We start from the raw sequence: 26,661 nt of genomic DNA, 5'->3' as shown, positions 1-26,661 counted from the left end.
ACAAGGGGACCCAAGTGAATCTGGAAATTATCAAGTAGGAGAGGAAGTGTGGGTGAAGCTACCAATTAAGACTGCAGGGAAAATAATCAGTGAAGCTGTGAAATGTAAAGACAAGATTGTTCAGAATTTGGGTAAACATACAGTTGAGTTAGAGAAGCATGGTGTCTGGAGCAAAAGAAATTGTATCACAATTAAAACACATGACCCAATTGGTGCGAAGACAGTGAATTAAAACCCGTTAGCAGCATTAATTGACCAAATGATATAGTTATGTTTCAAGTGTCAAGGTGGGGTGTAATTGATAATCTGGAAAAATGTGTCATTTGAAACATGGAAGTCTGGCAATATCTGGTCCAAGAGAAACATGAGAGAATGTAGGGAAAGATCCCACAAAGGGTTAACAGCAGCTGCCAGGGAAGGATTGTAAAATGCAGATATCCTTGGACAAGCAGGCTGAGCAAACAAGACAAACAGGATTTTGAATGAAGCCAAAAACAATGGCTCACACCTTCATTGAAAGTAACTAACTTAGTAAGGATCTGGAAAAGAATGGATGAGTTCAGTTGAATTTTGTGATAATTCGAAGTGTGAAAATTTGCTAATACCAGGTAAATTAAAGAAAACTGGAGGCTCTCAGTCTAGGAGAAACATAATTCAAAGCCAAAATCAAAGTCAAAATTGAGCTGAGGACACAATTGGAAAATAAAACTATAGAAATGACAGGAATTAAAAATAACACCTCTTGAAACCAAAGCATTTTGAACACCACAAAAGAAAACAATGTAATCAGATCTATGAGATGAGGTTATGTCAAAATGAATGTTTAGACCAAAGATGCTTTTTACAATCAAAGAGAATCAAGAGTTACTTAGCAATAAGGTCATAAAAACTAGATAACTGAGAAATATATAAAAACCCGAAGAAAGGGGACAGCCAGGAGAGCCAGCTCTCATAGCTCGGTACATGGGAAAGATAGGACACAGCAACCGAGCTCATCAGCGAATACATCTAAAGAAGACCAGATTTTAAAAAGAAGATTGATTGTCAAGTTGGGCCTGAAGGTCCCTTCAACCAACCAGAAGGATCCAGAAGCAAGATCTTTTTACCTTCCTGTAAAGACAGTAATTGCAGCTTTTAAAAGAAAATATATAATAATAAAATAACTTTAAAATTTTAACCTGAAACAGTGGTTATTAGCCTACTTTACTTACTTAGCAATGCAGGACCCAGGATATCAATGCTACTGAGGGGTAAGTAGGTAAAATTCTTCGGTGAAGGTATGGGTTATACCGGGGGATAACTTGAAAATATAGTTTGACCTGAATCGCATCCACTGAAGCTTGTTTCGGAGTCGGGGAGTGAGAATCCCTGATCACCATTTAGAATATCGACCCTTTTTTTGGTATAGGGGGAATTCTAAGAATAATGGTGAGTTTTTAACTTCACCCTTCAAGCTACTCGCCATTTTGACTTGGAATTATATCACCGTTCCTTCACTTTTGCAGGGCCAAATGCTGGCTCTCTCTTTCCAGCAACACTGTGGATGTACCTGCACCAGAGGGCCTGCAACAGTTCAAGAAGATGGCTGACCACCACCTTCTCAAGGTAACAAATCATGGCTTTGCCAGCAATGCCCACAACGCAAGAAAGAAAAAAAAGTTTGATAATGTGCCACACAAAAGGTTAATAGGCAAGATAAGTGCTAATTGAGTTGTTGGTACGATATTAGCATGGATAGAAGGTTGGTTAATGGACAGGAAGCAAAGATCAGGCATTAACGGGGCATTCCCAAGTTGGCAGGCTGTGAAAAATGGAGGACTGCAAGTATCAGTACTACGGCCTCAGCTTTTTAAAATCTACATTCATGGCTTAGACAAAAACACAGGGAATAGCATATACAAGTTTGTTAATGATACAAAGACAAGTGAAAATATAGGTTGCAAGAAAGACAAAAAGACATACAGACAGATTAAGTGAGTGGGCAACAAGATAGAAGGTGGAGTATAACATGGAGAAGTGTGTGGTTATTTACTTTGGTCATAAGAATAGAAAAGCAGACACTTTCTGTATGATTGGCAAAGTCAAAACTGCACATCACTTCTTCACTACCCCAGTTAAATGGAAACGCTGGGGTAGTGGTGAAAATTACCAAAGGGATCATCAAAAAATCAACCTGATCCAGCATGGATGTATCCAAAGCAATCTTATAGTGGAGAAACACAGCTACTGAAGGTATGGAAAATAGTCTGGTCCAGCAACAAATTTTTTTTTTATTCAAAAAAATATACTTTATTCATAAAATTTATCATGAGCATTACAGAACATTTCGAATTGTCTTGACTGTACATTTCCGGCAGAGTTACACATTGCCTTGACTTTCTTCCATTCAATTTTGATAATATTATACACATATCACTCTTTACGTTTCAATTCCTTCTTAAATATTTACATTGTCATGTTTATTTTTATACATTTGAGTGTTGGTGGCCCAGACCGAGGGGGGTTTACACTGTTACCCGCCCCTCGGCGTACATTTGCTGGGAAAAACCTTACACAGTGGTCTTTCCCCATTGCGCCTTGGCGGCAGCTGCCCCAAGTTTGAGTGCGTCCCTCAGCACGTAATCCTGGACATTGGAATGTGCCAGTCTGCAACACTCGGTCGAGGACAATTCTTTGCACTGGAAGATCAGCAAGTTTCGGGCAGACCAAAGAGCGTCTTTCACCGAGTTGATGACCTTCCAGCAGCAGTTGATATTTGTCTCGGTGTGTCCCCCTGGAAACAGTCCGTAGAGCACAGAGTCCTGTGTCACAGATCTGTTCGGGATGAACCTTGACAAATACCACTGCATCTCTCTCCAGACCTTCTTTGCAAAGGCACATTCCACAAGGAGGTGTGTGACCGTCTCATTTCCCCCACAGCCACTCCGAGGGCAGCGTGCATTGCCGCAGAGCCTTCGGGTGTGCATGAAGAATCTGACAGGGAGGGCCATTCTCACCACCAGCCAAGCTAGGTCTTGGAGCTTGTTTGAAAGTTCTGGTGATGAGGCGTTCTGCCAGATGATTCTGGCAGTCTGCTCAGGGATCCATCCAATGTCCTCCACGGTCTCCTTTTCCCTGAGGGCCTCGAGGACATTACGTGCTGACCACTGCTTCATTGCCTTGTGGTCAAAGGTGTTTTTCTTCAAAAACTTTGCGCCCTCCTCCAACTGCTAAAAAAAACTACTGAAGCCAGAACGAGAAAGAAGAATGGTTGACAAGCCACATTTCACTTTGATAAAGCTGCCAAATCGTTGCCAGATCTGAGAGTTGGAGAGCTGGTCAGAGTACAAACATTTAGCAGAAGCTGAATTCTCCACTTCCCACAGTCCATCGCTGGCGACGAAATCAAAGGTTGTGCCCCATGCCAGTGGGCCCATTCAAAACAATCATTTGCATGGATTTCAATGTCATTAGTGGGTTGGTCATAGTATACTCTGCCCTTCTGCAATGCCCTGCCCCGCTTAGGCGGAAGTCACATGAGCGCAAATTAGTACAAGTCTTTATAAGTGGGGCCTGGGCGCCAAGGCTGTTGAGGGGGAAACAAGAAGAGAGCAAAACGTTTAGAAATACTCGAAAATTGTCGGGCTTTCTGGGGATGTGGCTGCCTTGGGCTGAGGGAAATAGTGGGGAATGACTCGGTGCCAACTCCGTGGACTCAGGATGTCCCTCTCGGGATCGGAGTGGCCTGGCTTAGACCGTAATTGCTGAAGTATTTGTTTTGAACGCACCCCTTTGATGATACTTACAGGCCCCTGGTTTCTCACTCTGCTGACTGCTCACTGTGTCCTGTAAATGTTCAGAGAACCTCTGGCCTTCAACCCACAGCCAGCTGTGTGCCTAGTTACAGAAGTTCAATAAATCATATTGAATCAACGTCTAAGTTTGGTGTCTGCTTTCCAGCCTAACTGCATCCAGTTGCAGTCCGTGTTACCCCAGGGTGAATAACATGACTTAGTGCACTCATCAGAAGCACTGCCCCACTGCAGGGGAAGCAGGGGAATAGCAGAGCTCACCGCAAACAAAGGATACATGCACCATGGCCTAAGGCAGACTGCCCTTCTCAGGGCAGAGGCCTCACCACTGACACCATCAACTAGCCCACCCCTCTGGACTACAAACTGTCTTCAAGCCCTGCCTATCCACTGTGCCTGCTCCCAACCATTCTGCCCCTGGTCAGGTTGGCATAACTTATGTGTCACACCCAGGACCCACATCACACAGCAGTTAAGCTTCCAGAAACCGCACATATCGCTCACTCACTCCCATCTGTAGGATCTGCCCATGCACAAGTCTCGGAACATGGAGGTGATTGGTGGCACACGGTGACCCTCTCCACCGCACAACCAGGTGCCACCCTGCTGTTGGGATAACACACGGCTCATCCAGTCAGGACACACACAGCAGACCACACTGGGAGAAAAAGACAGGGGTCACAGAGCCTATCATTGATACGGGTTGCACAGCCACCTGATATAGTTGTATAGCAATTCGACCAGCATTGCACACTTAAAAGAAATGAGACGGTCGAGCGCGAGATTTTCCTCACGCGCACCCAGAAGGCAAGTGAATCGTTTGATAGTTTTCTGACCGATTTGCAGTTGAAGGCTCAGTCATGCAATTTTGATACCTTACAAGCATCGATGATCAAATCGTGTTCGGAATTTGTCATGACAAGGTATGTGAGAGGCTGTTAAGAGAAAATGAACTTCAGCTTGATGATGCTATTAAACTTTGTCATGCCAGCTAACTAGCTGCACAGCAGATTAGCACTCTGATTCTCAAGCACTTTGGCACGAAGATCAAAGAGACAACCAACGCCTTTAGTGTTGTGACGCACCCGAGTGCAAACCGTGGTCCCAGCACCAGCAGCCATTTTAAGCTACCGACCGAAACCTCCATTTTATCCAACCGATGCGACAATAGACAATTTACCATGGCAATGTCCGGTATTTGGTAGATTGCTCAAAATGCAAAGGAAAAAATCATTTTGCTAAACAATGCTTTACCAATAAAAAGGCAGAACAAACAAAATCAATCAACATGGTTGATGAAGTAAGCCACGGGGACACGTTCTTCGTAGACATGATTTCCAATGAGGACAAGGATAGTCAAGGCATGCAAGAAGTCAAAGCTTTAATGATGATTTCATAGATTATCATAGAATTTACAGTGCAGAAGGAGGCCATTCAGCCCATCGAGTCTGCACCGGCTCTTGGAAAGAGCACCCTACCCAAGGTCAACACCTCCACCCTATCCCCATAACCCAGTAACCCCACCCACTAAGGGCAATTTTGGACACTAAGGGCAATTTATCATAGCCAATACACCTAACCTGCACATCTTTGGACTGTGGGAGGAAACCGGAGCACCCGTAGGAAACCCACGAAGACACGGGGAGGATGAGCAGACTCCGCACAGCCAGTGACCCAAGCCGGAATCGAACCAGGGACCCTGGAGCTGTGAAGCAATTGTGCTTTCCACAATGCTACCGTGCTGCCCCGATTTGCAGCAACAGTGAAACAAATGCAAATCCTCCAAAAGACGACTGGACAGTTCCATTGATGATCGGTGAAACATTAATTAACTTCAAACTCGACATGGGTGCAAGGGCCAATCTTATCAGTTTTTCAGATTTGAAAGAGCTGAGAATTAAACCACAATTGTTAAATAAAGCAGTATTACGGAAAAACTGCAATGGAAATGAATTTACTAGCTAGGCGCGTGCAAGCTTGACGTAAATGTAAAGAACAAAGTTCATACATTGTAGAGGCTGAATGTGAATCTCTACTGGGAGTGGAAGCATGTAAAACACTTGAGCTAGTTAAACGAGTTTACAGTGCAGACTGTGCTGTAACCAGGCAAAATGCATCAATAGATTCCATACTGAGAGAATATCCTGGGATATTTCAAGGCTTTGACAATCCAGTTAAAAGAGAATGTGCAATCAGTCACATGTACACCAAGATGTGTACCAGCTCCATTGAGAGACAGATTGAAGAATGAGCAAAAAAGAATGTCAGCTTTGGGAGTAATCAAACGGATTGAAAAACCAGCAGATTCGGTGACTTCTATGGTCTGCTTTAAGAAGGGAAATAAAGACCTAATCAGTATGGACCCCAAAGATCTGAACCTCAACATCAAAAGAGAACATTATCCCATTCCGTAGAGGAAAGAAATCATGGGCTGGATTCTCCGTTTAATGAACCCTGCCATATCGCTGATCCAGGATTCCACGCTTGGCGGCCTCGTATCTTTCCACTGAAGGAGAATCCTTCGCCGGGCTACCAGGGACGCAAAGGCCAGAATTCCGGTCTCTTTCGCCTCCTGCACTCCCGGCTCCTCTGCCACCCCAAATATTGCGAGCCCCCAGCCCGGTCTGACCCTGGATCCTACCACCCTCGACATCGTCCTCGCTACGCCCTTCCAAAATTCCTCCAGCGCTGGGCATGCCCAGAACATATGGGTGTGATTTGCTGGGCTCCCTGAGCACCTAACACACCTGTCCTCACCCCCAAAGAACCGGCTCATCCTTGTCCTGGTCATGTGTGCCCTGTGCAGCACCTTAACCTGTATGAGGCTGAGCCTCGCGCACGAAGAGGAAGAATTCACCCTCCCTAGGGCATCTGCCCACGTCCCGTCTTCGATTTCCTCTCCCAACTCCTCCTCCCATTTACCTTTCAACTCCACCACTGAGGCCTCCTCCTCCTCCTACATCACCTGGTAAGTTTCCGAGATCTTCCCCACTCCCACCCACCCCCCCGAGAGCACCCTGTCCTGTACTGTGTGTGGCAGTAGCCGTGGGAATTCCACCACCTGCCGCCTGGCAAACGCCCTTACCTGTAAGTACCTGAAGGTGTTCCCCGGGGGGAACCCGTACTTCTCCTCCAGCTCACCCAAGCTCGCGAACTTCCCGTCCACAAACAGGTCCCCCAACTTTCGTATCCCTGCCCTGTGCCACCCCGAAAACCCTCCACCTGTTCTTCCTGGGGCGAACCGGTGGTTCCCCCGTAATGGGGTCCACGCCGAGGCCCCAACTTCCCCCCTATGCCGCCTCCACTTCCCCCAAATTTTGAGGGCCGCCACCACCACCGGGCTCGTGGTATACCTCCTTGGAGGGAGCGGCAGCGGCGCCGTTGCCAGCGCCCCCAGACTCGTACCCACACAGGACGCCGTCTCCGGCCTCTTCCATGCAGCCCCCTCCCCCTCCATCACCCACTTGCGCACCATCGTCGCATTGGCGGCCCAGTAGTACCCACAGAGGTTGGGCAGCGCCAGCCCCCCCCCTCTCTACTCCGCTCCAGGAACACCTTTCTCATCCTCGGAGTCCCTCGCGCCCACACAAACCCCATTATACTCCTGTTAACCCGCCTGAAAAAAGCCTTCGGGATAAACACGGAGAGGCACTGGAACAGGAACAAAAACCTTGGGAGCACCATCATTTTGATTGACTGCACCCTACCCACCAAGGACAGCGGCAACATGTCCCACCTCTTGAACTCCTCCTCCATTTGCTCCACCAGCCTTGTAAAGATAAGCCTATGCAGGGCCCCCCAGCTCCTGGACACCTGGACCCCCAAATATCTGAAGCTCCTCTCCGCCCTTTTTAGTGGGAGCTCGCCAATCCCCCTCTCCTGGTCCCCTAGCTGAACCACGAACAGCTCGCTCTTCCCCATATTGAGCTTGTACCCCGAAAAGTCCCCGAATTCCCTCAGGATCCTCATTACCTCTGGCATTCCTCCCACCGGGTCCGCCACATACAGCAGCAGGTCGTCCGCATAAAGCGACACCCTATGCTCCTCCCACCCCGCACCAACCCCCTCCAGTTCCTCGACTCTCTCAGTGCCATAGCCAGGGATTCAATCGCCAGTGCAAAGAGCAGGGGGGACAGGGGACACCCCTGTCTCGTCCCTCCGTGCAACCGAAAGTACTCAGACCTCCTCCTATTTGTGGCCACACTCACCATCGGGACCTCATGCAACAGCCTAACCCACCTGACAAACCCCTCCCCAAACCCGTTCCTCTTCAGCACCTCCCACAGGTACCCCCACTCTACCCTATCGAAGGCTTTCTCAGCGTCCATCGCCACCACTATCTCCGCCTCCCCCTCCCTCGTCGGCATCATGATAACGTTCAAAAGCCTCCGCACATTCGCGTTCAACTGTCTCCCCTTCACAAACCCCGTCTGGTCTTCATGGATGATCTGCGGCACACAATCCTCAATCCTCGTGGCTAAGACCTTCGCCAGCACCTTGGCATCTACATTTAGCAAGGAAATCGGTCTGTAAGACCCACATTGCAGGGGATCCTTGTCCCGCTTCAGGATCAAGGAGATCAGTGCCCGGGACATCGTCGGGGGTAAAGACCCCCCCACCCCCCTCCCTTGCCTCATTAAAGGTCCTAACTAACAGCGGGCCCAACAGGTCCATATATTTTTTATAGAATTCAACCGGGAATCCATCCGGCCCCGGTGCCTTCCCCGCCTGCATGCTTCCTATCCCTTTGATCAGCTCCTCCAGCCCAATCGGGGCCCCCAGTCCCGCCACCAGTCCCTTTTCCACCTTTGGAAACCTCAATTGGTCCAGGAAACGGCCCATCCCTCCCTCCTCCCGTGGGGGCTCGGATCGGTACAATGCCTCGTAGAAGTCCATGAAGACCCCATTGATGCCAACCCCACTCTGCACCACGCTCCCTCCCCTGTCCTTAACTCCCCCGATCTCCATAGCTGCGTCCCGCTTCCGAAGCTGATGCGCCAGCATCCGGCTTGCCTTTTCCCCATACTCGTAGACAGCCCCCTGGGCCTTCCTCCACTGCACCTCCGCCTTCCTGGTGGTCACCAGGTCGAATCGGCCTGGAGGCTGCACCTCTTCCGAAACAATCCTTCCTCAGGTTCTTCCGCATACCTGCTGTCTACCCTCACCATCTCCCCCACCAGCCTCTCCCTCTCCCTCCGCTCCTTGTGGGCCCTAATGGAGATCAGCCCTCCCCTCACCACCGCCTTCAGTGCCTCCCATACCATCCCCACTCGGACCTCCCCGTTGTCGTTGGTCTCCAAGTACCTCTCTATACTTCCTCGGAACCGCTCGCTCACCTCCTCGTCCGCCAACAGCCCCACTTCCAAGCGCCACAGCGGGCGCTGGTCCCTCTTCTCCCCCATCTCCAAGTCCACCCAATGCGGGGCGTGGTCCGAAATGGCTATTGCCGAATACTCGGTATCCTCTACTCTCGCTATCAGCGCCCTACTCAAAATGAAAAAGTCGATTCGGGAATAAGTCTTATGGACATGTGGGAAGAATGAAAATTCCCTAGCCCCCGGCCTTGCAAATCTCCAAGGGTCCACCCCTCCCATTTGGTCCATAAATCCCCTCAACACTCTCGCCGCCGCCGGCTTCCTACCCGTCCTAGACCTGGAGCGATCCAGTGCCGGATCCAACACCGTGTTAAAGTCTCCCCCCATTATCAGGCCCCCCACTTCCAAGTCTGGGATCCGACCCAACATACGCCGCATAAAACCTGCATCGTTCCAGTTCGGAGCATACACATTGACCAGTACCACCCTCTCTCCCTGCAACTTACCACTTCCCATTATGTTACTACCGCCATTATCTGCCACAGTGCTTGACGCCTCGAATGACATCTTCTTTCCCACCAAGATCGCCACCCCTCGATTTTTGGCATCTAGCCCCGAGTGAAACACCTGACCTACCCACCCTTTCCTCAGTCTTACCTGGTCTGCCACCTTCAGGTGTGTCTCCTGGAGCATAACCACATCCGCCTTAAGCCCCTTCAGGTGCGCGAACACGTGGGCCCGCTTAACCGGCCCATTCAGTCCCCTTACATTCCAGGTTATCAGCCGGATCAGGGGGCTACCCGCCCCTCCTCCCCCGCTGACTAGCCATGACCCCTCCTCGGCCAGCCACGCGCCCATACCCCACACCCGGCCCGTTCCCCACAGCGGCATACCCCCATCTCAACCACCCCACTCGCTCCAGCTCCTCCTTGACCTTAGCAGCAGCAACTCGATTCTCCCCCACCCCCCCCGCCACCGGCTAGGACCCAGCCTAGCTGGTTTACTCCCCCCATTGCACTTCCGCAAGTCAGCTGACTCCTGCTGACACCGGCCACTCCCGCCTCCTCTTCGACTCCTCCCATTGGGTGACACACCCTCCTCTCCCGCTCCCCATCGACAGGCTCTCCCCCTCCGTTCTAAGCGCGGGAAACAATTCTCGCTTCCCCGCCCCCCCAGTCTTCGGCATGGGGAAAAAAAACGCGCTCTCCACCTACCAGGTCCCGCCACCAACCAAAACAGTGCCCAACCCACCCCATCCACCCTCCCCAACACGAAAGAGAAAAACACAGAGAAAAAGAAACCCAAAACCATGCAAAGGCATAACATATCCACCGCAGTCCCCAATCGCCCATCCCGACCCTCAGTCTGTGTCCAGCTTCTCGGCCTGAACAAAGGCCCACGCCTCCTCCGGAGACTCAACATAATGGTGCCGGTCCTTGTAGGTAACCCACAGTCGCGCCGGCTGCAACATGCCAAACTTCACCCCATTCCTGTGCAGCACCGCCTTTGCTCGATTGTACCCGGCCCTCCTCTTCGCCACCTCCGCACTCCAATCCTGATATATCCGAACCTCCGCGTTCTCCCACCTGCTGCTCCTCTCCTTCTTGGCCCACCGTGGCACACACTCCCGATCGACGAACCAATGGAACCGCACCAGCACCGCCCGCGGAGGCTCGTTAGCCTTGGGCCTCCTCGCCAACACTCTATGGGCCCCTTCCAGCTCCAGGGGCCCCTGGAAGGACCCCGCTCCCATCAGCGAGTTCAACATGGTGACCACATAGGCCCCCACGTCCGGCCCCTCCAGCCCCTCGGGGAGCCCCAGAATCCGCAGATTCTTCCGCCTCGACCGATTCTCCATCTCCTCGAACCGCTCCTGCCATTTCTTGTGGAGCGCCTTGTGCGCCTCCACCTTTACCGCCAGGCCTAAGATCTCGTCCTCATTGTCAGAGATCTTTTGTCGAGCCTCTCGGATCGCCACCCCCTGGGCCGTCTGTGTCTCCAGCAGCTTATCAATAGAAGCCTTCATCGGCTGTAGCAGGTCCGTTTTAATCTCTCTGAGGCATCCTCCTGTTGCTCCTCCGCCCACTGCCTCCACGCTGCCTGGTCTCCGCCTGCCGCCATTTTGTCCTTCTTCCCTGCCTTCTTCTGTTCCGCCACCACCTTTTTTGTCGCCCCGCTCCTAGTTAAAGCCATATACTGACAGGGAGCTTTTATTAACTCCTTCCCACACCGGGAAACGTCGAAAAAGTGCCCTTGGGGGCCCTGAAAAGAGCCCAAAAGTCCATTTTTGCGGGAGCCGCCGAATGTGTGACTTAGCTCCGCATAGCCGCAACCGGAAGTCTCGAGAGGGAATCCTTTTGGCAGTGTTCGCTTCACCAATCTACCCCAAAAAGTCTGTGAAAACTCCTGAAAAAGGTCTGAGAGTAAGTTCCAGACGGGAGCTGCCGAATGCGCGACCTACTCCTCCATGGCCGCCACCGGAAGCCTCGTCCCCGCTTCTTCAATGGCCTTGATAGATCTCTTCACAGTTGTTCCCTCTGCTGCTAGAATTCACCTTTATTAGAGGCCAAAGACAAAGAAATGTACAGCACAGGAACAGACCCTTCGGCCCTCCAAGCCCGTGCCGACCATACTGCCCGACTAAACTACAATCTTCTACACTTCCTGGGTCCGTATCCTTCTATTCCCATCCTATTCATATATTTGTCAAGATGCCCCTTAAATGTCCCTATCGTCCCTGCTTCCACTACCTCCTCCGGTAGCGAGTTCCAGGCACCCACTACCCTCTGCGTAAAAAACTTGCCTCGTACATCTACTCTAAACCTTGCCCCTCTCACCTTAAACCTATGCCCCCTAGTAATTGACCCCTCTACCCTGGGGAAAAGCCTCTGACTATCCACTCTGTCTATGCCCCTCATAATTTTGTATACCTCTATCAGGTCGCCCCTCAACCTCCTTCGTTCCAGTGAGAACAAACCGAGTTTATTCAATCGCTCCTCATAGCTTATGCCCTCCATACCAGGCAACATTCTGATAAATCTCTTCTGCACCCTCTCTAAAGCCTCCACATCCTTCTGGTAGTGTGGCGACCAGAATTGAACACTATACTCCAAGTGTGGCCTAACTAAGGTTCTATACAGCTGCAACATGACTTGCCAATTCTTATACTCAATGCCCCGGCCAATGAAGGCAAGCATGCCGTATGCCTTCTTGACTACCTTCTCCACCTGTGTTGCCCCTTTCAATGACCTGTGGACCTGTACTCCTAGATCTCTTTGACTTTCAATACTCTTGAGGGTTCTACCATTCACTGTATATTCCCTACCTGCATTAGCCCTTCCAAAATGCATTACCTCACATTTGTCCGGATTAAACTCCATCTGCCATCTCTCCGTCCAAGTCTCCAGACAATCTAAATCCTGCTGTATCCTCAGACAGTCCTCATCGCTATCCGCAATTCCACCAACCTTTGTGTCGTCTGCAAACTTACTAATCAGACCAGTTACATTTTCCTTAAGTCAGGTTCAATCAAGGATAGTTTAACGGCTGCAGCAAGGAAGTTCGAAGGGGATCTGCCTACTGAGGAAATATGGGCCGAAGTTAGAAATAAGAAAGGAGCGGTCATGTTGTTAAGAGTTTCTATAGGCCCCCAAATAGTAATAGAGATGTGGAGGAAGAAATTGCAAAACAGATTATGGATAGGTGTGGAGGTCTCAGGGTACTTGTCATGGGTGACTTTAGCTTTCCAAATATTGATTGGAACCTCTATAGGTCGAACAGTTTGGATGGGGCAGTTTTTGTACAGTGTGTGCAGGAGGGTTTCCTGACACAATATGTGGATAGGCCGACAAGAGGGGGGGCCACATTGGATTTGGTACTGGGTAATGAACCGGGCCAAATGTTAGATTTGTTTGTGGGAGAGCACTTTGGAATAGTGACCACAATTCAGTGTCTTTCACTATTGCAATGGAGAGGGATAGGGCCATACGGCAGGGCAAGGTTTATAATTGGGGGAGGGGTAATTATGATGCGATCAGGCAAGAATTAGGGAGCATAAGATGGGAACAGAAACTGTCAGGAAAAGGCACAAATGAAAAATGGAGCTTGTTCAAGGAACAAATACTGCGTGTCCTTGATAGGTATGTCCCTGTCAGGCAGGGAGGAAATGTCTGTGTGAGGGAATCATGGTTCACAAAAGAGGTTGAATGTCTTGTCAAGAGGAAAAAGGAAGCGTATGTAAGGATGAGAAAACAAGGTTCAGTTGGGTCATTTGAGAGTTACAAGGTAGCAAAGAATGAGCTAAAAAAAAGGGCTTAGGAGAGCTCGGAGGGGGCATGAGAAGTCCTTGGCGGGTCGGATCAAGGAAAACCCCAAGGCATTTTACTCTTATGTGAGAAATAAAAGAATGACCAGGGTGAGGTTAGGGTCGGTCAAGGACAGTAGTGGGAACTTGTGCATGGAGTCAGAAGAAATAGGAGAGGCGTTGAATGAATACTTTTCTTCAGTGTACACCAAGGAGAGGGGCCATGTTTTTGAGGATGAGAGTGTGATACAGGCGGGTAGGCTGGAGGAGGTAGATGTTCTGAGGAAGGATATATTAGAATTTTGAAAAACCTTAAGGTCGACAAGTCCCCTGGGCCAGATGGGATATATCCAAGGATTCTTTGGGAGGCAAGGGATGAGATTGCAGAGCCTTTGGCTTTGATCTTTGGGTCCTCATTGTCCATGGGGATAGTGCCAGAGGACTGGAGAGTGGCGAATGTTGTTCCTCTGTTCAAGAAAGGGAATAGGAATGACCCTGGTAATTATAGGCCGGTTAGTCTTACTTCGGAGGACGGTAAGTTAATGGAAAAGGTCCTGAAGGATAGGATTTATGACCATTTGGAAAGATGCAGCTTAATCCGGGATAGTCAACACGGATTCATGAAGGGTAAGTCTTGCCTCACAAATTTGATTGAATTCTTTGAGGAGGTAATTAAGTGTGCAGATGAAGATAGAGCAGTTTATGTCGTATACATGGATTTTAGTAAGGCGTTTGATAAGGTTCCCCATGGTCGGCTTATGAAGAAAGTAAGGAGGGGTGGGATAGAGGGATATTTGGCCATTGGATAAGTAACTGGCTATCACATAGAAGACAGAGGGTGGTGGATGGAAAATTTTCAGACTGGAGACCAGTTACCAGCGGTGTACCACAGGGATCAGTGCTGGGTCCTCTGCTATTTGTGATTTTTATCAATGACTTGGAGGAGGGGGCTGAAGGGTGGGTCAGTATATTTGCTGATGACACCAAGATTGGTGGAGTAGTGGATGAGGTGGAGGGCTGTTGTAGGCTGCAAAGAGACATTGATAGGATGCAGAGCTGGGCCGAAAAATGGCAGATGGAGCTTAACCCTGTTAAGTGCGAGGTGATTCATTTTGGTAGAAAAAATTTGAATGCAGATTACAGGGTCAACGGCAGGGTTCTGAGGAATGTGGAGGAACAGAGAGATCTTGGGGTTCATGTCCACAGATCTCTGAAAGTTGCCACTCAAGCGGATAGAGCCGTGAAGAAGGCCTATAGTGTGTTAGCGTTTATTAACAGGGGGCTTGAGTTTAAGAGCCGCGGGGTTATGCTGCAACTGTACATGACCCTGGTGAGACCACATTTGGAGTATTGTGTGTAGTTTTGGTCACCTCACTTTTGGAAGGATGTGGAAGCATTGGGAAGGGTGCAAAGGAGATTTACCAGGATGCTGCCTGGTTTGCAGGATAGGTCTTATGAGGAAAGGTTGAGGGAGCTAGAGCTTTTCTCTTTGGAGCGGAGGAGGATGGGAGGCGACTTAATAGAGGTTTATAAGATGATGAGGGGGATAGATAGAGTGGACGTTCAGAGACTATTTCCTCGGGTGGATGTAGCTGTTACAAGGGGGCATAACTATAAGGTTCAGGGTGGGAGATATAGGAGGGATGTCCGAGGTAGGTTCTTCCCTCAGAGAGTGGTTAGGGTGTGGAATGGACTGCCTGTTGTGATAATGGAGTCGGACACTTTAGGAACTTTCAAGCGGTTATTGGGTAGGCACATGGAGCACATCAGAATGACAGGGAGTGGGATAGCTTGATCTTGGTTTCGGACAATGCTCGGCACGACATCGAGGGCCGAAGGGCCTGTTCAGTGCTGTACTATTCTATGTTCTATGTTCTATCTAGAACAAGGAAATCTCTGGGAGAGACATTGCACTGCGGCATTAATCAACGTTGTACTCAAGCGTGAATTTGATTTATTACCAATTATTGTTCGACTACTGATATAATTTAGGAACCACCATTGTTTAAACAGCTAGAAAAGTACTGTTCCACACTGTCAGCGGAATATTTAAACTGTCATTTAAAAATGGTGTGCAGCAAACTGGAATATCGATGTGCTGTGTCTCTGAAATGTGATATGGTTTCTGGAGCATTTCACTGTACTCCTAGTCTGTCCCATGTTTTGAGGCTGGTGGTGACAAATGGCAGCTAAGCACATTCTTCGAGAGGAAGTCATTTTGTGGGATTCACTGCCAATTGATTTGTTTTCAACACCAGTTGGGGTACAGATTGCACAGGTTGCAATCCCATCACCCAAGATGGCGCTGGGGCGTGGCGACTCGCTGCGAGTTCTCTCACACAGAGCCTCTTCCTACATCTCTTAAAGCCGTACTAACCTTAAAAATTTAATTCTAATACTAATACTATCTCTAACCTTTCTGTTTCATGTTCCCTTGCAGGTCTGAAGATCCTCCGATTCCGTGGGTTGCCCACCTGACCCGTCCCAAACCGGCAGGACTCCTCCAGCAACCCGACGCTGGCCTCGACCTGGAGGCTGATGAGGCTTGACCAATCTGACCCAGGAAGACCCTGCCAGCAACCCAAACCAGGACTAACGCCCCCAAAATGGCGGAGACCCCAAGTGGGGACTGAAAGCACCGAAAGGTAGACCCGTCCTTGCGGAACCCCGGGGCCCGGCGGAACCACAAACATGCCCGGGATCCCACCAGGCGCGAGCCTGAAATCGAAACCAGTGCCCCAGACCCCGCCAAATGCAACCACTTACCGTCCACAAGGTCAGACTTCAGGTCTCGGGAACATCCAGAAGCAGCCGTCGATTGTGGAAGCGAGGGAAACACGGCAGTCTGCAGATGAGACTACAACAACGCAGTTTCAAGTCACCTCTCCACAGCATACTGGCAAACGTCCAAGCGATCGAAAACAAGCTGGACGAGCTTAATGCTAGACTTACCTCTCAGAGGGAAGTGAGAGACTGCTGTGTGCTCTGTTTTACAGAGACAGACATACCTGCACTCCCGGCTCGTCCACTACTCCAAATATTGCTAGCCCCCAGTTTGGCTTGACCCGGACTTTCACCACCTGAGATATTGCTCCCGCCACTCCCCTCCAGAACCCCTCCAGTGCTGGGCATGACCAAAACATATGGACATGGTTTGCCGGACTTCCTGAGCACCTCCCACATCTGTCCTCCACCCCAAAGAACCTACTCAGCCTCGCCCCCGTCATATGCGCTCTATGAACCACCTTAAATTGTATCAGGCTAAGCCTGGCACACGAAGAAGAGGAATTAACCCTACTTAGGGCACCAGCCCATAGCCCTCCTCAATCTCCTCCCGCAACTCCTCCTCCCATTTACCCTTCAGCTCTTCTACCAAAGCCTCCCCCTCTTCTTTCATCTCCTGGTATATCGCCGACACCTTGCCCTCTCCGACCCATACACCCCAAATCACCCTATCTTGAATCTCCTGTGCCGGGAGCAACGGGAATTCCATCACCTGTCACTTCACAAACGCCCTCACTTGCATGTACCTGAAAGCATTTCCCGGGGGTAACCCAAACTTCTCCTCCAGTGCCCCTAGGCTCGCAAACGTCCCATCAATGAACAGGTTCCCCCATTCTTCTAATCCCTGCCCGATACCAGCTCTGAAACCCCCCGTCCAACCTCCCTGGGACAAACTGATGGTTACCCCTGATCGGGGACCACACCGAGGCTCCCATTGCACCTCTGTGCCGTCTCCACTGGCCCCAGATCTTTAGCGTTGCCGCCACCACCGGACTTGTGGTGTACCTTGTCGGCGAGAGCGGCAGCGGTGCCGTCACCAGCGCCCCCAGGCTCGTTCCTTTGCAGGACGCCATCTCCAACCTCTTCCATGCCGCCCCCTCTCCCTCCATCACCCACCAATAGACATTCATGATAGACAAGGAGGTGACACGACCACAGGGGGGCATTACACCAACCCATATATAAAGGACACCACACACATGATCTGCCTCTTTCCAGTGGAGACAGTCAGTGAGTACAGACACAGGGTTGATTCAATATTACACTCACCATGTGGATTGCAGCAGCTGGTTAGTCAGTCTGGGTAGCTACTGTAGGATTAGCAGTAGTGTCGAACCCGAGTAATAGAAGTGTAAATAGTTTAATAAACGTGTTGAAGTTATCTCCAAGTCTGAACCTTCCTTTGTCAAGTGCACCACAAGGAAGCCGCTTATGTTACACCTACAACATAACATCAAGTTCCAGTCTAGTCTCCTCTCTTAAGCTTAAGAGCCAGTCCAATTTATAATACTGTCCCTTAACTCCCTCTAGTGGATGGGCTTAACATAACATGATCTCTTCACATGCCGTACATTTTTATAATGTCACAGGGAGACCGGCTGCTGGTTAGGTGTCCCAGGTGCCGCCCTGTTCTGCCCGCTGCCCATGTGATGCGCCAGCGACAGGAGGGGTGGGAAGTCCGAGGTGCTGCAGTGTTCTGGCACCTCCCCTGTGGGAGTCACCAGCATGGGCCCATCACCTCCTCCTCCCCCCGGTGTACCCGATCATCCCCCGGGCTACTCCATGGAATGAGGATGTGAGCGAAGCTATCCCCTGAGGCTCCCATGCCACCTGGCATTGCCAGTCCTGGAGGCCCGCTCTCATCTTGGGCAAGGTCAGCATTCTCACGACCATGAGCACAGGGAGTGAACCACCTCCATCTGGGACTGCGCCACATTACCCTTTGAGTGTGCAGCAACTTCTGGGCCTGTGTCACGTCAGCCAGTGGCTGCGCCATCTCCCACTGGGACTGGGCCAGCTCGCTCTGTGGGTGTGCCATGTCGGCCAACGCCTGGGCAATGCCACCGATGTTCTCAGCCATGGCCCGCTGTGACTGGGCAATGCTGAGGCGCGCCGCTGCGATTTCTGGGTGGCTCTGAGACGTGGCTGCCTGTGAGTCGGCAACTCTGTCCTGGGCCTCAGCCAGTGCCTGCACAGAATGACCCAGGCCTTGGGCATGCTGATCCATAGCCAAAACCCTTGCCTCCCCCCAAGGACACTACTGCGGACGCCACCCGTGCAGTGGTGGCCTGGGCCGGGGCGCATGCTTGGCACCACCTCCTGCTCCTGCACGTGGTTGGACTCCAACTGCACCTGCAGGTGCTGGATGCTCACCGACAACCCCTCATGTAGTCCCTGGCTCTGAGACTGCATCTCCACAATCTGTGGAGCCTCCACAAGTCTGTTCCAGAAGCCCGAAACCCGTCTGGACAGCAACTAGTTCCTCTGACCGTCCACCCCCTTGGATGCTCCTCCCTCCACCTGCTGTACCGGATCAGCTGTGTGGTGAGCACCAGAGATTGTTTCAGGAGCATCTTCACTAAATGCCAACTGAGGTGAGTGTCTCTGGGATGGTGGAGGGTGGTGGAGACAGCTGTGATGGGAAATCAGTCTCGGACTCGAGCTCTGGGGTGTCTTAAGTCGCTTGTTGAGGGCTGCCATCCTTGCTGCTCTCCTCATCGAAGCTCGGCACATGGGGGAGGGGGGGGGGCTCGGCTGTGGCACTGGCTGGGGGCGGGGAACACCAGATATACCCGCCCCATCACCAGCAGGCCCTGCAAGACATAAAACAAGATGCATTATTAGACCGCGGGCCGTGGGGGTGGGGGTTGGGGGCATGGGGGTGGTGGCAATGAGGGTGAGGGTTGTGCGAGGGTGATGGTGAGGGTGTGGGTGAGGGTGGTGTGGGGTGGTGTCGGGGGGGGGGTTGGCACACGTGTAAAGGGGAACTGCAGCTCATCGGGGTCTCACTTCCTCTCCCGCAGCTGATCTCCACCTCGGCGACGTCCCTCTGGGCTGCCAACCCAGGGTCCTCTGCTCAGTCAATCTTTTCCCGGTGGTTTTAGGTGGCCTTCTACGTGATCTGAGCGGGGGGGGGGAACAGAAAATTACAATATTAGACAGTCCGACGACGCATGCAACCCAGGGGGTGGGTAGCTGGTGGGGTGCCGGCATGTGCTACAGAGCGGTGGTTCGGCCGCCCTTCGGGTTGGGGGGGCAGTTACGGGTGTGTGGGACAGGGTAAGTGCTGAGGGCACCATGCTGCCTACTCACTCTGGCCGCCCTGAGGAGGTTGTGCAGTTTTTTTCCTGCCCTGCTGGTCCGGACAATGTTGCTGGTGGCATTGACCACCTCTGCCACCTGCACCCAGGCACGGTTAATGGCAGTGGCTGGCAGCCTCCTTCCCGGGCCAGGGTACAGGGGCAACTGCCTCTCCCCCACTGTGTCCAGGAGGATCTCCAGCTCGGCGTCGGTGAATCTCGGGGCCACTCTCCTCGCTGCCACCTTGTTGGCTGGGATGGTGTGTGTGGGGACTGAAGTGTGTATATGCAGCTGCAGCTCGTCAGCCTCCTGAGTGTCAATCACGAACCGGCGAATCCGGCACCATTTCTCATTGGAATTGATTGTGTTCCACGTGGCGTCGTGCTTGCCCCCTAACGGTCGCTGATTCAGTCCAGGTGCGGCATCAGTTTTGCTGTCACGGAACTCCATGAATCCTGCCCCGGCAACAATACTTAGTCTCAGGAACGGAGAATCTCGCCTTATATCTTATATCAAATTCCAAATATCAACTTTTGCATCAAAAGGTAATTCCTACTATCACTCCAAGCTTAATTTTAAGATTATGTGCTTTTGTTCCAGTTCCCTCCACCAGAGGGAATAGTTTCTCTGTCTACCCAGATTGAATCCTTTAATCATCTTAATTAGACTGTCACTTAAATCCAATACAAGTATGATCTATGCACCCTGTCTCCCTAATTATCCCTTTTATTTTGGTGAATCTGCAGCTTCTAACTTTCAAGGCACATAATGTTTCCTGAGGTACAGTGTCCATAGTTTAATGCAGAAAGGGGCGGTTTTCGCACTGTGCTGTGCCTGCCTGCAATTCCATTGCACCGGGTGCATCGCAGGAGAGGGCTAAAATGGGTTTCCCGCCGTGCGGCAAGCTGACCTCAAATCATCCGACTCGCTATACCGATCTGAATCACGCCCTCTCCAGGCATCATCCAATCACTTTTGTGCAGACCGTGCGGACCCCGACACATGGACCCGGCCATCACCTCATCCGCAACCGCGACCCCAGAGACATAGAACTTAGAAAAATACAGCACAGAACAGGCCCTTCGGCCCACAATGTTGTGCCGAACTTTTGTCCTAGATTAAGAACAAATTAATCTACACCCCATCATTCTACCGTCGTCCATGTACCTATCCATTAGCCGCTTGAAGGTCTCTAATGTTTCCGACTCAATTACTTCCACAGGCAGTGCATTCCATGCCCCCACTACTCTCTGGGTAAAGAGCCTACCTCTGACATCCCCCCTATACCTTCCACCATTCACCTTGAATTTATGTCCCCTTGTAATGGTTTGTTCCACCCCGGGGGAAAAGTCTCTGTCAACTCTATCGATTCCCCTGATCATCTTATAAACCTCTATCAAGTCGCCCCTCATCCTTCTCCGTTCTAATGAGAAAAAGCCTACCACCCTCAACCTTTCCTCGTAAGACCTACTCTCCATTCCAGGCAACATCCTGGTAAATCTCCTTTGCACCTTTTCCAAAGCTTCCACATCCTTCCTAAAATGAGGCGACCAGAACTGCACACAGTACTCCAAATGTGGCCTTACCAAGGTTTTGTACAGCTGCATCATCACGTCACGGCTCTTAAATTCAATCCCTCTTCTAATGAACTCTAGCACACCATAGGCCTTCTTCACAGCTCTATCCACTTGAGTGGCAACTTTCAAAGATCTATGAACATAGACCCCAAGATCTCTCTGCTCTTTAGTTTTGCTGACATTGAGGGAGAGATTGTTGTAGTTACACCACACCACTAGGTTCTCTATCTCCCTCATGTAATCTGACTCATTGTTGTTCGAGCACGATAGCATTGCGGATAGCACAATTGCTTCACAGCTCCAGATTCAATTCCTGCTGGGCCACTGTCTGTACAGAGTCTGCACATCCTCCCCGTGTGTGCGTGGGTTTCCTCCGGGTGCTCCGGTTTCCTCCCACAGTCCAAAGATGTGGATTGGCCATGATAAATTGCCCTTAGTGTCCAAAATTGCCCTTAGTGTTGGGTGGGGTTACTGGGTTATGGGGATAGGGTGGAGGTGTTGACCTTGGGTCGGGTGCTCTTTCCAAGAGCAGGTGCAGACTCGATGGGCTGAATGGCCTCCTTCTGCACTGTAAATTCTATGAGATCTGACCCACTATGGTCGTGTCATCAGCAAACTTGTAGATGGATTTGGAGCCAAATTTTTTCACACAGTCGTGTGTGTATAGGGAGAATAGTAGGGGGCTAAGTATGCAGCCCTGCGGGGCGCTGGTATTGAAGACTATCGTGGAGGAGATGTTGTTGTTTATTCTTACTGATTGTGGTCCATGGGTCAGAAAGTCGAGAATCCAGTTGCAGACTGAGGAGCCAAGTCCTAGGTTTTTGAGCTTTGATATGAACTTTTAAATGAGCCATGAGGAATATTCAATCCTTTGAGATACAACCAGCATTCTTTTAATCTTTCTGATTTATTTTTGTGCCCGCACCAAAGGTGTAGATAGTAAGCTCAAGTTATTCCTTTTATTTAACAACTGTTAAACTGATAATTGTAAAGTATTTCTTTAATATTAATGTGGTTATTTCTGTGTTTAAATTAAATTTTGTTTTAACATAAAAGATATCTATTGGTCAGATTAATCACTCCTGGAGTGAAGTATGCTTTCCTCACAGTTTTACAAATCAAAACAATCATCTGGGACCCTTAGAAAAGTTGACATCTGGTCCGGTATCCGAACAGAAGGGTAACAAGGAAAACCGTTGAACGATACCATAGGTAACAACATGCAGGCCTGACGGGGAACCTTTGCTGGAGATACAGACGGAATTCTCTGATAATGGGGCTATGTCCCCACTCCCGCGGGAAAACGGGCGCGAATCACTCTTGACTTTCGTGGTGAAAGTCCAGAGTGATTCTCCGTTTTGAAGGGGTCTGGCAGGGCCCCGGAGTATTCCTCACAGATCTGGCTGCTGATACGGGGCCCTGCACCTCCGGCCGCGGGACCACGCAGGTGCTCGGCGGCCACCTGCGGCGGCGGCCCCGCGAATCATGGCGAACGCACACAGCCGACTGGGTCCGCAGCCGCCACTCCGAGTGGCCGCCGGGTGGAACCATGAGTGAACCACGCCAGCGGAAACTCGGCCAGTTGTCGGCAGAGAATCGCCGCGAGGACCTCTTTCAATGGCCCCCGACCGGCGCCGCGTCAACCAGTACGAATCTGGCGGCGAATCGCAGGAAGGCGTCTGTGGTATTATAAGTATTACGGTACCTGAGAGGCTAAAGTACCATTGGTAGAATCTATATGCTTACCATTGGCTAGAGTGCATAATAGCTCCGCCCTGATAGGCGGGGTATAAGAACCCGTGCCATCCCAGCAGCCCTCATTCTGTACCTGAGCTGCTGGGGGAAACAGCTAGATTATTAAAGCCTTCAGTTGTACTACAACCTTGTTTTAGTGGTCATTGATCGTGCATCAATTTAATAAGCTAGATTTTAAGAAGGAAGTATGGAGCTTCGAATCAAGCCGGAGTGTCTGCAACTTAGCTCCCACGCGGCGAACTCAGCGGCAATCTTTAAACACTGGCTGGCGTGTTTTAAAGGTTGCCCCGAGACGGCAGAAAACACACCCATGGGAGGGCAGAAACTGCACGTCCTGCACTCAAGGGTGAGCCCGGAGATCTACACCCTCATCGAGGAAGCAGAAGACTTTGATGCAGCAATCGAGCTGCTAAAAGGACACTATATTCGTCCGGTAAACCAGGTCTACGCCCGGCACCTGCTTGCAACAAGATGGCAAACCCCTGGGGAATCGTTGGAGGAATTCTACTGCGCACTCCTGGTGCTGGGCAGGAGCTGCGGCTGGCCGCAAATTTGGGCGAGCGAGCACACGGAACTCTTAGTCCGGGACGCTTTCGTGGCACGTATGTTTTCATCTCAAATCTGCCAGCGCCTGTTAGAGAAAGACACCCTGGGTCTGAGATACTTGTTAGGAAGGAAGATGTGTTGGACATTTTGAAAAACTTGAGGATAGACATGTCCCCCGGGCCTGACGGGATATATCCAAGGATTCTATGGGAAGCAAGAGATGAAATTGCAGAGCCGTTGGCAATGATCTTTTCTTCCTCACTGTCAACAGGGGTGGTACCAGGGGATTGGAGAGCAGTGAATGTCGTGCCCCTGTTCAAAAAAGGACTAGGGATAACCCTGGGAATTACAGGCCAGTTAGTCTTACATCAGTGGTAGGCAAAGTAATGGAAAAGGTACCGAGGGATAGGATTTCTGAGCATCTGGAAAGACACTGCTTGATTAGGGATAGTCAGCACGGATTTGTGAGGGGTAGGTCTTGCCTCACAAGTCTTAATGAATTATTTGAGGAGGTGACCAAGTACGTGGATGAAAGTAAAGCAGTGGATGTAGTGTACATGGATTTTAGTACGGCATTTGATAAGGTTCCCCATGGTAGGCTTATGCAGAAAGTAAGGAGGCATGGGATAGTGGAAACTTTGGCCAGTTTGATAACGAACTGGCTAACCGATAGAAGTCAGAGAGTGGTGGTGGATGGAAAATATTCAGCCTGGATCCCAGTTACCAGTGGCGTACCGCAGGGATCAGTTCTGGGTCCTCTGCTGTTTGTGATTTTCATTAATGACTTGGATGAGGGAGTTGAAGGGTGGGTCAGTAAATTTGCAGACGATACAAAGATTGGTGGAGTTGTGGATAGTGAGGACGGCTGTTGTCGGCTGCAAAGAGATATAGGATGTAGAGCTGGGCTGCGAAGTGGCAGTTTTATACTGGGTCTTAGGGAGGCATGGGCCCTTGCAGGCTCCCTGGATGTGGCCTCCAGGAATGCCTGCGCCTACGTTCCCGACCGTGCGGCAGCCCCCTAGGCAGCGTGGAACGCCACAGCGGCCGACCCAGAGACTTCCCCCGTTCCCCCGCATGCCTGTGCTGCAAGGTGGCCTGCCAACCCTGAGGGGCCCTGCTGCTACTTTTGCGGGCAGGCCAAACACCCCCGCCAACGCTGCCCGTCCCGCGCATCCACCTGAAGGGGATGCGGCAAAAAGGGCCATTTCGTGGGGGTATATCAGGCCCAAGCGGTGGCCGCGGTCTCCAGCGGCAACTCCGGACCACCGCCACAAACTTTTCCACGGGCCCCGTGAGGCCAGCGGTCGCCGCCACCCCCATATCGCAGGCTCACGTGTGGACCCCGGGCGCCGCCATCTTGTTCCACTTGAGGGATGGGCGCTGACATTTTGTGCACCCCCGGCCATGTGCGACCTATGGGAGATGCCATCTTGGATGGGCCCCCAGGACCCCAGCTCGGCCGACCACACACTGCCTGAACAGAATTCCCAACTACTGCGATTGGCCTCGGTGACTCTGGATCAATCTCGACCTCGAACACTCTCAACTGCTACGACGACCGTTTTCATCAACGGCCATGAGACATCCTGCCTACTTGACTCTGGGAGCACGGAGAGCTTCGTACACCCCAACACGGTAAAGCGCTGTTCCCTCCTCATCCACCCTGTTGATCAAAAAATCTCACTAGCCTCCAGTTCCCACTCAGTGGAGTTAAAGGGGTTTTGTTTAGCAAACCTCACAGTCCAGGGAAGGAAGTTCAAAAAGTTCCGTCTCTACGTCCTTCCCCACCTCTGCGCGGCTACACTCCTGGGTTTAGACTTCCAGTGCAACCTTCAAAGTCTGACCTTCCAATTCGGCGGCCCTATACGCCCCCTTACTGTCTGCGGCCTCGCGACCCTTAAGGTTGACCCGCCTTCCCTGTTTGCGAACCTCACCACGGATTGCAAACCCGTCGCCACCAGGAACAGACGCTACAGTGCCCAGGACCGGATCTTTATTAGGTCAGAGGTCCAAAGGCTACTGAGGGAAGGGGTCATTGAAGCCAGTAACAGTCCCTGGAGAGCACAAGTAGTGGTGGTAAAGATCGGGGATAAGCATAGGGTGGTCATCGACTACAGTCAGACCATCAACAGGTTTACACAGCTGGGCGTGTACCCTCTCCCCCGCATATCCAACCTCGTAAACAGGATCGCGTATTATAAAGTCTTCTCCACGGTGGATCTCAAGTCTGCCTACCACCAGATCCCCATCCGTACTAGTGACCGCAAATACACTGCCTTCGAGGCAGACGGGCGGCTCTATCACTTCTTAAGGGTTCTCTTTGGTGCCATTAACGGGGTCTCGGTCTTCCAACGCGAGATGGACCGAATGGTTGACCGGTACGGTATACAGGCAACATTCCCGTATCTCGATAATGTCACCATCTGCGGCCACGATCACGACACCAACCTCAGAAAGTTTCTCCAGACCACAAAGATCCTTAACCTAGCGTACAACAAGGATAAATGCGTTTTTAGCACCGACCGCCTAGCCATCCTCGGCTACGTAGTGCGAAATGGAGTTATAGGCCCTGACCCTGAACGCATGCGCCCCCTTATGGACTTCCCCCTCCCTCACTGCTCTAAGGCCCTGAAGCGCTGCCTAGGGTTTTTTAGCTACTACGCGCAGTCGGTCCCCAAACACGCAGACAAGGCCCGTCCCCTGATCCAAACCACAGTTTTTCCCCTGTCGATAGAGGCCTTCAGCCGCATCAAAGCAGACATTGCAAAGGCCACGATGCACGCCATCGACGAGTCCCTCCCCTTCCAGGTCGAGAGCGATGCGTCCGACGTAGCTCTGGCGACCACCCTCAGCCAAGCGGGCAGACTCATGGCCTTCTTCTCATGTACCCTCCATGCATCCGAAATCCGCCACTCCTCAGTCGAAAAGGAGGCCCAGGCCATAGTAGAAGCTGTGCGACATTGGAGGCATTACCTGGCCGGCAGGAGATTCACTCTCCTCACTGACCAACAGTCAGTGGCTTTCATGTTCGATAATGCACAGCGGGGCAAGATAAAAAACGACAAGATCTTGAGGTGGAGGATCGACCTCTCCACCTACAACTACGAGCTCTTGTATCGTCCCGGGAAGCTAAATGAGCCTCCTGACACCCTGTCCCGCGGCACATGTGCCACCGCACAAGTGGACCGCCTCCGAGCCCTGCACGAGGACCTCTGCCACCTGAGGGTCACTCGCTTTTTCCATTTCGTCCAGCCCCGCAACCTGCCCTCCTCCATCGAGGATGTCAGGAC

The 26,661-nt window shown here is 51.2% G+C and overlaps 2 long non-coding RNA genes across 2 annotated transcripts in view; one reads left to right on the top strand and one right to left on the bottom strand.

Annotated features, from left to right (window-relative positions):
• Positions 1-26,661, bottom strand: part of LOC140407840 (uncharacterized) — a 187,733-nt gene that overhangs the window by 143,005 nt on the left and 18,067 nt on the right. The window lies entirely within an intron of this gene.
• On the top strand, positions 853-17,661 carry LOC140407839 (uncharacterized). Its single transcript, XR_011939833.1, has 3 exons — positions 853-1,250; positions 1,506-1,605; positions 15,850-17,661. It is a non-coding gene; the product is annotated as an uncharacterized lncRNA (long non-coding RNA).

The sequence above is a fragment of the Scyliorhinus torazame genome, chromosome 2 (assembly GCF_047496885.1).
Source record: "Scyliorhinus torazame isolate Kashiwa2021f chromosome 2, sScyTor2.1, whole genome shotgun sequence".
In the NCBI taxonomy this organism is placed as follows: domain Eukaryota; kingdom Metazoa; phylum Chordata; class Chondrichthyes; order Carcharhiniformes; family Scyliorhinidae; genus Scyliorhinus; species Scyliorhinus torazame.
This window is presented reverse-complemented; position numbering and strand designations above follow the sequence as displayed.